At 36.7% G+C, this 11,526-nt stretch overlaps 1 protein-coding gene across 1 annotated transcript in view; it reads left to right on the top strand.

Annotated features, from left to right (window-relative positions):
- Positions 1-2,287: 2,287 nt before the first annotated feature.
- Positions 2,288-11,526, top strand: part of LOC114878714 (elongation of very long chain fatty acids protein AAEL008004-like) — a 30,729-nt gene continuing 21,490 nt past the window's right edge. The window contains exon 1 of the mRNA XM_029192820.2: positions 2,288-2,624. The gene's annotated coding sequence lies outside the window, so the exon portion shown is untranslated. The remainder of the gene's footprint in view (positions 2,625-11,526) is intronic.

Raw genomic sequence — 11,526 nt, 5'->3', positions numbered from 1 at the left:
GGAAGGCCCGTACGAACGAAACTTCGTTTCATAAATTTTTTTTTTTTATTTTAAATCATTCTTCGACTTGTACCTCCAGTTATCTGACGCCCTGTATACAGCATGATCACATACTGCCATATATTTTTATTTTGCAAAACATCAGGCGCTGATTGTTTTGTTATCCGCGAATTTGTGAAGATACCTTAGTGAAGAAAGCAAAGGAACGAGGCACCTGATAAATTTTTGCAAAAAGGACATTAGTACGGTGCGCGTTGAAGAAAAACAATTCTGTCGATTCGTGAACTCGTGTCTGTCAATGAGGACAATAAATCCACGTGGACGTCGAGGCATGGGGGTTGAATATCCTTGTGGAAGTTGTATGTTACAAGTGCATGCCTCTCTGAATAGTAGTCATCATCCCCGTCACTTGTCGAACAATCAGTAAAGGGGGCAACACCTATCTCGTTCATATTTGCTTCACTTCATTTCCCTCTTTCCACGCTAAAACGTCCACATCTGACTATACGAAATGAGTTCAATTCCTCTCCTCTCTCTAGTCGACCGATTTTTCGTTTCTTTTTTTCACTCTGCACGCGCACACAAAGACGGGAATCAAAGGAAACAAGCGAGTTCACACGATCGTCATCTAGCTTTATCAGTGGACGGATCTTTTCTTCGTAGATGGAAGTGAAAGAGATAACGCGCGCGTGAATGACTGACTCAAAAGACGAAGTCGATTTGTCTGTTGCTTTCAAAAGAATAGAAAATTATTCAACCACATGGAAAGGTGTCGAGACTAGTTCACACGTAGGCGAACGAGACAAGAGCACACATCGTCATGTACCTATAATACTATCTAATGTTACGAACTCTGTAATGATTATCGATTCTCATTATATTTTTGTACATAATTGGGGAGAATTACACGAGAATAAAGTGAATTTAAATGGAGCGAGTTGCTTTCAGCCACGAACAGAGGGAAATCGGTGTCCTTTTATTTTGATGATCGTTGCACCCTTCGGGAATAATTAGTCACGCGACTGTTACTACGTCTTCGGAATTTGGTATCTAGGGATGAACAGTGAAACCTGTCTATATGCTTCTCTATACTCTATTAGTTTGAAGTTAGTCACCCGAAAGTGGTTGCGACCCCGCAGATGGTCTTACAACTGTCAATGTGCACTATGCATTGTTAAGGACTAAGGACTTCCGCCAGTCACCGACGGAATAAGACAGTGTCGCTTTTGTCCCTGTATCATCTCGGCTGAATTCCTTCCAACTACCCCTAGTAATAAAGCTACTATAGACAGGAGTTTCAGAGGAGACCAGATTTGCTAAGATACTCAGTCTCCTAAGCTCGAATGCTGGATTCATTCAATCACTACCCCCATATAGCCTTTTCCACCACCTACCAAGTGATTACAACTTGCAAGCATGTAGACAGGTCTTACTGTACTCGATAGAAATGGTAATAGCGTACTTACATTCGTTATCATATAATGCAGCAACTCGGTATCCGGGATTAGAGTCGCAATTATTCCTTCCGTTCTTGCAAATATGTGAATGCTTTACACTGTCAATGTCGTTAAAGGTTAAACGACAAAGACAAGGTTTAGTACTTTATACTTACGCAATTCCTGTTTACAGTAATGACTTTTAACCCGCGGACACCTATGACCAATCGACACAAGGATTCCATTAGCGATTCGTCCTATATTTTGCTTCTACTTCGTTTTTTGTTACGACACTTTTGTTAATTGCAGTATAATTACGATTTTCAGAATATTAAAATTCTGTGAAACACGTGAAACGATTTATCAAAGATTAACCAGTTTTATACTGGGCCAATTGTCTTACCTTCTGTGCTCTATTTACAAGATTTATATACCTGCTGCTATCATCTTGAGCATGTACGATAAATGCTTATATTCTTATCTAGCAAATTTCTTTTATGTAAACTTATATAACTGATGCGTGAAAGTATGAAGTTTCTCAGATAAAAATATATTTACAAATGGATCGGTTGAATTGTAACTAAAAACGTATGAACATTTTTTTTTCCAAGTTCTTTGATTTAATGTCAGCGAACATAAAATATCGATCGAAGTCGATGAATATACGAAGATTCGAAAGAAGAGAATTTTGAAAAGATGATTTCTTTAGATGTGTATATCTCTGAAATAAATAGTTTAGCTGATGAAATGTTTGCTCTTCTCACGAAGATAGGGGCGGCAAGATTGCTAGGTACGCGTGTGCCGGTGGTTCACGGCGCACCCACGTGACGCACAGTGCACCATGGGACGTCAAGAGAACACGAGGAAGATACGGGACAGTTTCGCGGCATAACGGCAAATAATATTGTGTGTCCGTGAATACGTAATACTAAAGTAGCGAATAATATACCGAGAACGCGAAATAGTCTTTCGAGTGGGATCGAGCATCTCCGATTGAGCCCCGCCCTGTATATATTTATAACCGGTTCTATCAAAAGTCCGGCCGGTGTGGCACACTGTACTTTCGTGACATAAGTGCGGGCTTCCTATCGACGAACAGACTAACAACACAGGGAAAAGGAAGAACGTGACAAATCAAACTGGCGCAACAATTGAAGAAAGCATTATCCTGTTCCAGTTCACGACACGGTATGTTAACATTTTACTGTTGACTCCAATTGTCGAATATACCGGTATGATTTGGATGTGATTCGAGTCTCCGCGAATCGCTGCTGCGCGGCAGCACTATTCAAGGTTTATTTATACACAACCGTACCGTGTAATTTCCTATCCGTTCCTTTCGTGCAGCTTGTAAACTTAGTCGGCAAAGACGATGTCTTTTACAAGCAATCGCGAAATAAATTACGTATAATAAATACAATGCGTGCATATATTGCAAGTTTTTGATGTAAGTCTAAAGCAATGAATATGTAGCCCCTTGATTCAGGCTACCTTGTTTACAACCGCGACAGCAGTGCTATAGGGCTAGAGGTTATCCAGGTGCACGTGACCTCCCATGCTAATACAAGTAGGAATTGTTTTCAATTGTAATTAAATCGATCATAGTATTTAAATATATAATTAAGGTTTTTATAAATAAAGGGTACAAAGTTTGTGAAGTATGACGGCATAAGGGAGGAAACGTTTGACTTGTTGAACTTTCGGATCATTTCGGGAACATGTTAACTTCACAAGTAAAAAATTGATATATTCAATTGTAAATTTGAACGATACAAAGTGCACAAGTCGATAACCCTTATTTTGCTTAATAATTGATAGTTACCTCTAATTTTAATTGAAATGCCTTTGGGTACCTTTGGATGGTCTTAAAACCGTATTTCAAAACAAAAAGTAAAGGGGTGGTCAGGAGATACTTAATTAACAACATCCTTTCACTTCCTTTTTATGTGCAATATTCAATCAATGTATATGTATACAGAAATTTCTGCTAATTTGGCAACACACTATGTACCAAATGAAATTTTAATTGACCCCCTTAAATTGATACTTTCAACAGCTTTTGGTTCTTATCGCCATCAACGAAACATGGTTTACGCAATTCTACGGTTGTTTACGTTACGTTTCGTTAATTTTACCGTAACTTTTCTTCTCTGTGATTTAACGCCGCAATAAATGCGATAATGATAATTTACACGACGATCCCGTTGAAACACATGAACGAATTCCTATTTCAATCGTGTCTAGAAATGTCTAGAAATGTAGTCCATGTTTCAAAAAAAAAAGAAAGGGCGACTCGAGGGTAATTAAAATGATCCAAGTGAAATCTTAACCGAACTAATAGCTTTAGAAAGAAAGAACAAGGAATTGTTAATATCGAAGCAATGTCGCAATTCGTTGATTTGCATTTCAATCGAACGTCTGAATAAATTGAACGTTCAAGAGCAGTTAATTACAGGTACGACTAAGTAAATTTGCTTCTATCAATTATCCCTTGAAAGAATAATAATTAACACGGTTAAGAAAAAAACAATTAAAGGAAAATAGTGTTACGTATGAATATATGTTTTCAAGGTATTCCTCGAGAATATTATAAAAAATTTTGTTTAAACTCGTGTAAGATAGACTCAGTGCATTTCTGTGAGTCAATCGTGAACGTGACTCGTGTGTATGTGGTTATAAATGATGATCGTTCGTTTGTAGAGGATTTTTTAAACATTCCGAACGCGTTGGCTGCAGACATTTCCCCATAACAAGGCCTTCGAGCCTCGTAATCGATAAATAAATTAACCCTTTTTCGTATGTGTGCAATTATCCTCTTGTTTATTGCTTAGATCAGTTTTATAGGATTCTTGTGGGGGGTTGTCCACTCATGATGGCAGGGTACTAGATTTTGAGTTAACCCTCTGTAGACATTTCAAGACAAAAATTTTTTTCAAATAAATCAATGGGCAATAAGGGTAGATTGCGATATCCTCGATCCAGAACACTGTGGAACATTTTTGAGTGTTCTTTGAACCGAATGAATCCACTTCCTCGATATAGTTTCGACACTAGGACAGAACAATCAGTTTAAAGTTTCGTCACCATCGAATCCACGGTGAAAAATTTCGAGGATTACGTGGTAATCAACATCGGGTTGCGTTTCGCCGGAATAATTAACCGGCGATCACTATCAAGCCGTCTAATTATTCATCGCGATGTATAATTCTGCTCGATTGGTAGTAGCGGTTAGACGAATATTGCACGGGCTAGCGATCATTTCGAAGCCGTGTAATTCACCTCTGGAAGCCGAATGCTCCAACTTTCTCTCTCGCCGCATGGGCCGGGCTTTGATTCCATCAGAAATTCCTCTCTCTCTCTCTCTCTCTCTCTCTCTCGCTTTGTCCACGTAATCGTGACGATCAATCGAAGGAACTTGGATCATCGAACCGACTAAACTATCATTCATTTTACAACCCGAGATGACGTCGTCGCGATGGAAACTGTGTAATCGGTTTGTCTTCTTCACTTGTTCCTTCCACGTGCATTTGCTCGTTGATAACTTCAGAACAGTTGGAATGCTAATTAGTTGCGAGATGATAATTTAACAAACGAAGATTAAATCTGCGGTCTGTCTTCCTGTGTGCTTTCAAAAGGTTCACGATTCAACTGTAATCGGGTGACCCGATTGAAACCCTAACGCAACTATCTATGCTCGATTCTTTGCAATTGTTTTTTTACCTCTAACATAAAACACGATTCGGTAACCGAGTCGAATTCCAAATGTGCTAGTTTCAAGGTAAAATTTGAAAGTTGTCGAATTTTCGTAGTTTCGTAGAACCTGATGATCCTTTTAATGAAACTGATTAAAGTATCCGGAACAGTTTCAAGGTTTCAACTTTTTCAATAAGTTTGAGCAAGAAAGGGTGCTCGTTTGCCGAAAAGGTGTTGCGAAAAATAATGTAGGTCAGGAGGTCGCGAAGGCGAGGCGCGATCCATCAGCTGGCTGAGAAACGGGACACAATGTCGAGCATACCGAATCGTGTTAATCACGATTCACAAACGGTACGAGTCGTTCCATTAAAAGCGAAACTGCCTCAGCTGGGAAAGACGTTTCGGCGGGCACGTATCGGACCGTTCGGTTGTGCAACACCGGCTATCGGGGCACTCATGCTCGATTTTTTTCTTGATCCTCGTCCCCGTAGCCCGTACACTTGGTGAAAAAGTGGGCCAAGGGCAAATTCTTCGTGTACCCTCGCCGTTATCGCGAGGACCCAACGATTGATCCTTCCAAAACTCCACATCCGTTTCGATCATTCCTTTATGCAAAGATCCTGACGGCCATTCGTGTCCGTTACAGCTCAATTAGGTATCTAGGTGTTTATAACAGTTTGAATTCGATAACGTGCATGTACGTACTCGGTCTTTAAAAGGTAAACTGTTGGCTGTCAATTATTCGCAATGACATTGTCGAGTTAACGCGGATTAATTGCGAGCATGTGCGTATTGCGATCAGCTGAGCATGAATGACTCAATGTTGTCGATTATGTAAGATCTGAACGAATTGGGTCGTGTGCCATGTGGAAAACGCCGAGAACTCCTCTTCGATTCTTCTTCGAGCCATTCACTGTACACGCCACACATGAGATACCGTTCGACATTCAAATTTCTGCGAGTGAATGAGAATTTTGAGGCTTTCACGACTCGGTTTGTTACAGTCAACGCTTACGAGTATCATCGAACATTTTATGATACCTATCTCCTTCATCGTGTTAATTAGATTAACTTGCAAATATTGGTTTAACGTAATTACTATTAATTAATTCAGTAATATCTTTTCGTATGAATAATTCAGCTCTTATTGAAACAGGTAAAAAGATCCTCGTTAAATTCCATGTCGTTTAAATGGCCTTTAAAATTCTAATGTGATAATCTTTTATCAAGATTATAGCAAATATTGATATTACCAATCTAATTCCATTTTTTAATAGAGTATCTATTCTACAATAGCGATCTGTATAGGAGACTAGGCCACTCCTTAGAATGAAACTATTACGTGTTCTTATATCAGGAAAAAGGTCTGCTCTGGCTGGTAGCGAGAGCAACCGTGGGCACCGAAAGGCAACCGAATGTGCCCGAGTTGCCCAGATCAGTACATAGGATAATAACGAAACAAGCCTGTCGTTTAAGACAAGCTTCCGTTTCACCGTTCGCCGACAATTTAGTCTCACGCTATAATTTTCTGCTCGTTTCGTAGAATAAAGATCGTTGATTCTGTAGCTCTTTACCTCGCACCGTTTACCAAACTCAATGACGAAACGTTGCTCGTTCGCTTTACGCACCTTTTACCATTCGTTCGATTTGTAATCGCGCGAATTACGAGCACAACGTGTCTTGTAATACAGTTGAAATAGAAAACTATTACGTCTCTAAACTTCCAGTTTTACTCGCTTCTATAATAGTTTAGAACACGACGACGAGAGGTTTGTCCTTCGTTTGTTACAGTACTAAACGTCAATCCCACTACAAGTCCCACGCGGGTATAAATTTAATGTCTTCTAGTGACACGAGGGTCATCGTTGGCCATTGCTACGAATTCAATTTGTACAGATAATTAATGTTGATCGAAATTATATAATTAATTAGTTTTTCTTGAAACTCTTGAAACATTAATGATGCTTAAATGTATCTAGTATGTAAATTGTACGTCTGGATAGTAATTATTTTATCCGTAATTAGGTAATGAATAATTACGCAAGTGTACATTTTTATAAAATATTTATGCCTCTTAGCATCCTCTGATTTACTTTGAAAATCTGCAAGAGGGTGTGTCGAATATCCGTCATTAATTATGTCTTCCTAATTAGTCCGGATAAGACGAGTTTGATTGTATTTCAAAAGAGGCCATTGTTAAACATCGCGATCGATAAGACCGGAAAAAATTCGTGAATATTGATAAGCCTTAATAACGTAGAATCTTAAGCATGCGCACAACAATACGTGATCCCATGGAAGTTGAAAGGAGGGCTCATGTATAATCATCGAACTTGTGTCATCATATCCACATCATTGTGCGGATTTAATCGCATTTGTTTTATTTACCTTGCTAAACGGTAATTCACCTTTGCAACTTGAGGCCAGTTGCCATTTGCTCACTCGCGAGGAAAATAATCGGAATCAGTATTTTAACCCCTTCTTGACGAGGCGGTAAAGGGGTAACAAAAATGAAGATAAATTTTTGTGGATCAAACGATATTTCAAAGTCCATGGTAACGAGTTACGTGATCCGATCATTACCAGAAAGGATTGACCATAATAGCCCCTAAATTCCTAGAGCCCACGAAGGTCATAGAGAAGTTCAAAGACGAAGTACGATACGTTTCGAATCCGAAAGTCGGCATACGTCGAAAGACTGCGTAGATAGAAGGAATGTTAATGAAATTGATGATCTTGAAGCGGTGCTATCGACGTATGTACAGTGGCTCGGAAAATTATTCGGACGCTCTTTAAAACAGAATACCTCATTTAAAATTGGACCAAATGACTTGAGGTTTTTTGAAAAGTTATACAAATTAGTTTACTAAGATATGTGCTTTTGTCGTTTTAAAAAATTACAATTTGTTGAAATCGTGAAAGAAAATAGTGAAGGGTAATTTTTCAACTTTTTTATGTGAGCCTATAATGAAAATTTCTGAAAAAACCTCAAGTCATTTGGTCCAATTTTAAATGAGGTATTCTGTTTTAAAGAGCGTCCGAATAATTTTCCGAGCCACTGTGTATGACTTGACCATCTTCTTCGCGACCTTGAACTTATCACGTCCTTTGGTATTTTATGCTAATTCGGCTCTCTTGTCGCAATCTTTGTGTGAAAATATACTTATATTCGATGTTTTCGAAGATTGCCCTTCGACCTTGAAAGAAATTACGACCTCCACGAGTACCTGTTCAACGATATTGATCTTGAAATATGGTCGATCATGAGTGTAAACAAAGTTTAGACCATTGCGCGGCAATGCTGTGATATATGAGCAGTAATTAATGGATTTGAGTGTCGCAACTTTGACATTGGCTACTTTGAATTTATTTTTATTAAGAAAGATAAGGATCGATGAACGGGATCAATGCCCTTTCAATAACACTCTGTTCATTTAAATGTCGTTAACGAATTAATAAGTATTTATCACGGTTGAAAATACGTTGAACTCGGCGAGCGAAACAAACCCGGGCGGAAGTTAACGATCAAAGGTCGTTCCTCAGATTTTCGGGTAAGGTTCGCACGGATCATTGATCTTTGCTCCAACGAACAGTGCCGAAAGCCGAATTTGCATCGAACTTGACGTAAGCGACATTGAAATTACGTCACCGGCCGAAAACGTTTTTGTCTCTTGTCCAAACTCGCCGGATTTGATCCCACAATTTTCGACTAGTTCTTCTTCGATATTTAAAAATTTCCACTTGGAGATAATCAATTTCCTATAAAGGTAATGAATGAACCAATAATCAACTTTTTCGTTTTAATGATTGATTGATATTTTTATTTATGATTGATTTTGATATTCGATCAACTGGTATTACTTTTTCATGGAAGCATGTGTTCGTGTAATTTGTATCACTTTAAGTATACGTGACATTTGCGTCTCATGTTTAACACTTTTTTATCACTACTTCTACGACGTCACTATAACGATCAAAGTACGTAATAGTTATAAATTATTGATTTCTGTTAGATCATAAGAAAAGGAAAAATAGTGTTCTGATAGTAGATTGAACGTCAAATATACACTCTGTATAAGATGTTATTAATCTACATACAAAGACTTTATTTTTATGTTTTACTTGAAATCCTGTAGTTCACCGAATTGAAACCCGGCGATTTCAGTTACTAGATGATAAATCGTGGTGCACGTATAACAAGCAGCAAAGGTGCAAGTCACACCTTGAATTGGCCAAGAAAGCGTACCATAAATCGTTACGTTTTTACTTTCTATACAAGAATGGAATTCTCGTTGTCGTGGAAATCGATGAATCCTGCGGTGATAGAAAAAGAAGATTTATCTCTTCATTTTTCAACACTCGTGTATTACGTTTTAATTACATCTAATTTGCAAACAAAATTGCTCATAAAATCAGTAATGTAATCGCTGTACGAGAAGTTGCCATAACACAAGTAATGTAATCTGATAAACATTGATACTTTATTCGATTCAATAAAGATCGCTGCTCGAATAAAGTTGGCAAACGTCGACATTTCTTTTTAACATTTTGAGAGAAGAGAATGCTGTCAAAAATTGCAATTGTAAATGTTTCTTTTCCGGGTAAAAATATTATGATTCTACCATTTAGAATTTTAATTAATAAAGCTCCGTTGCCACAAACTGAATAAAAGAGAAGCAATTTTGGAAGTTTTAATATTTTTATTAAGACATAGTTTTGAGAAAGAACTAACCAGACGCAAAAATAAAATTGTTGATCGTCATTTTTAGCGAGGATTCCCACAACAACGATTACAAAATTTGGGACGTATACATACGTCGTCTGTCATCAGACGATTAATAGAAGTTGCAGACCTTCGAATGTAAATTTTTAGAACAGCTATTCGTTTGCATTCACTGTAAACATTGCCAATCGGTAACAGGTCGTTCATCTTTTACCCACATCGTAATTAATGTTTTTACTAATTATATTTCTTGTGTTAACGATTCCCATTGACGTGAAAAATTCATCATATTTCTAGTGAAATATTTCAAAATCTGAAACAAAATAGAAAAAAATGAATGTCTATAAATTATTAATCACAGTGAATTGCAATATTACGGCAATAACTTTCAAAGAAGTACTTCGTATTCATCAAAAATGATACTAATTAATCGAGTTCATTAGCAAGTTTTTAATACGTCTGTCGTTCTGAATATTTTACATATTCGTTGAAACGTCTGATTAGAGGAATCTGGTTGTATAATATCGTTTAAAAGTGTTTCCTCATAGTTCAACGATCACTTAATTATATTGATACACCTTTGAAAAGTAGTTAAGCAGGGGAATTTACGTTTTCTATTGCTGAATTATTTATTAAAATTCAATAGGAGTTAAGGTTAAGTCAAATTAGGCATCATTTTATTGATCTTTAAACGAAAGTCTATTAATTAAGCCGTTCAATAGTTCCTGGTTTCATCTATTAATCGATCAGAACGATAAAACCTGATACGTATTAGGATTAAACAAATCTTGATAATACAGGTTACTCCATTATTCCAGATTATCCTTTTTAACAACTAGATAAAATGTTGAATCTATTATGGTATTCAGATGACTTTTTTTTTTTTGTTTTTGCATTAAAACACTTAATGAGGATTCCCAACAATCATGTAAATTTGTGTAACACACGTGGAGAATTTGCATTGACGTTTTCAATATATTGTAAATGTGTTAAAAAAATATTGTCCCCAGGCGATAAATTTTACAAGGATTCTGCAATCGAATTGTAAATCACGATTTATATATCGCTACGAAAGGAAAAAGAAATGAAAAGCTGTTCTGTAAATAATCGAGGTATATTCAGTTTGACAAATATCAGGTACTCTTCGCAAGATAAATCATCAAACGTATTTCTATTTTTCTACAATTTTCAACAGTTTTTTTTGGCTTTGAAAAACTGTTGAAGAGGATCCAATCCTGTCACGATTTAAAATATTTTAAAAATATTTAAAAAAGGTGCGCAAAAAAGTGGTAGAAATTTTTTTGTTGACTTCCAAATAAATGTTATTGGTTGTTGATCATTACAATATAGTTTATGACATATTGTTTGATGTAAAATTTCAATAAACATCCATATCTAATGATAATCTCTTCGGGATTTAAAAAAACTTAATTCTGTTCATAAATTTGGTAATTTGTCGTGGAATATAACAATAGCCTTGAACGTCTAGACGTACCTTTGGGTTTTTACACAACAAATTAATGGTATAGAAATTTTAAATTTAAATGATGTACATCGATCTTAAAATAGCGATTAACACGCACTGATAATGTTTTATCTTATAAATTATTAAATTCCATAAAAATCATATAATTCCAGTAAGAGTACATATATTTCTTTTATGAAAACCAATGT

The sequence above is a fragment of the Osmia bicornis genome, chromosome 2, assembly GCF_907164935.1.
Source record: "Osmia bicornis bicornis chromosome 2, iOsmBic2.1, whole genome shotgun sequence".
NCBI classification, from domain to species: domain Eukaryota; kingdom Metazoa; phylum Arthropoda; class Insecta; order Hymenoptera; family Megachilidae; genus Osmia; species Osmia bicornis.
Note: the sequence above shows the minus strand (reverse complement) of the source record. Positions and strands in the feature narration are given on the sequence as shown.